Below are 1,495 nucleotides of genomic sequence, written 5' to 3' on the forward strand. Positions count from 1 at the left end.
TATATATATATGTATATATATATATGTATATATATATATGTATATATATATATGTATATATATATGTATGTATATATATATGTATATATATATATATGTATATATATATATATGTATATATGTATATATATATATGTATATATGTATATATATATATATGTATATATATATATATATATGTATATATATATATATGTATATATATGTAAATATATATATGTATATGTATATATATATGTGTGTATATGTATATAAATATGTGTATGTATATATATATATATGTACACACAGGGTGTGATGGATAAACTGTCATCTTTTTTTATTTTTAATTTGATACATGTGAATTGTTTGTTTTGGATTTTGTCAACTACACAGTATAGTAGGGTCAGTTGGGCACCATCTGTGAGAAAAACAGCACCATTACGCATTTCACTCTGCCAGAAATTTGGAAACGATATGCTGTACTGCTTGGTATTTGTACTGCAAGCTCCAATATGAACATTTCACAGTATTTGGGTGTCAATCTGAGGACAGTTCAGAGGATTCAAAATGGTGATTACAAAGGTATGGCAGCTCAGAAAATTCACTCTGATCATTCTGGTAAGAAAAGAACTCCTCAATTTGTTGGTGACATCCAGCCCATGATTGACTCCAATCCCTCCAAGTCAATGAGGTCCATCACCAGGGACATGGGTATGTCTGAGTTTCTTATCAGGCAGGTAGAGCATGAAGATATTCAGTATTCATCATACAAGATAAGAAAGGGCTAATTTTTATCCCAAAACATCAAGTACAAGGGGAAAGACCATATTACAAAGCCTTTGAACAAACTCAAGCATCCCCTCCAACCAAACATGCTTTGGTTTTTCTCAGATGAGAAAAATTTCTGCCAGGATCAGATGGTGAACACACAGAACAACTGTTGGCTTGCTGTGTCCCCAAAACATGTACCAAGAGTGATAAAAATCAAATATCCATTGGACATCATGGTTTTGGAGTGATCACTAGTGATGGTAACATTATGCCCCTATTCATCTTCCCATATGGTCTTAGACTCAAATAGGAGGCTTACATCAAGTTCCTGGAGAAGATGGTGCTGCCCTGGGTGAAGAGGGGGATTACTGGAAGACCCTGTGTCTGGCAACATGACTCTGCAACCACATCACTCCTAACATCTGGCCACCTAGCTCCCCAGACTGCAACTCCCTTGATTATTATGTGTGAGGTGCCCAAAGATGCACTGAAAGCAAGGATTATGGCAGCATTCACCAACTTAAATGAGGAAACCGCCCAGAAGAGTTGCAGGAGATTCTGTAGTTATCTGGAGGCCGTGGTTGAAGCCAATGGCGATTTTACGGAATAAGTTTACTCTTTAGCATTTCAAGATATTTTTATGTAATTTTGGTAAATATATCTGTTAAAATGAGATGTCAGTGTTATTTTTATTTTTGTGTAATTTAGACAACAATTTATTCACCGCACCCTATATATATTT

At 34.2% G+C, this 1,495-nt stretch overlaps 1 protein-coding gene across 1 annotated transcript in view; it reads left to right on the forward strand.

The window, feature by feature from the left end:
• The window catches only part of LOC106870608 (haloacid dehalogenase-like hydrolase domain-containing 5), a 53,193-nt gene that overhangs the window by 33,676 nt on the left and 18,022 nt on the right, over window positions 1-1,495 (forward strand). The gene's annotated exons all lie outside the window — the stretch shown is intronic.

The sequence above is a fragment of the Octopus bimaculoides genome, chromosome 11 (genome assembly GCF_001194135.2).
Source record: "Octopus bimaculoides isolate UCB-OBI-ISO-001 chromosome 11, ASM119413v2, whole genome shotgun sequence".
Lineage (NCBI taxonomy): Eukaryota > Metazoa > Mollusca > Cephalopoda > Octopoda > Octopodidae > Octopus > Octopus bimaculoides.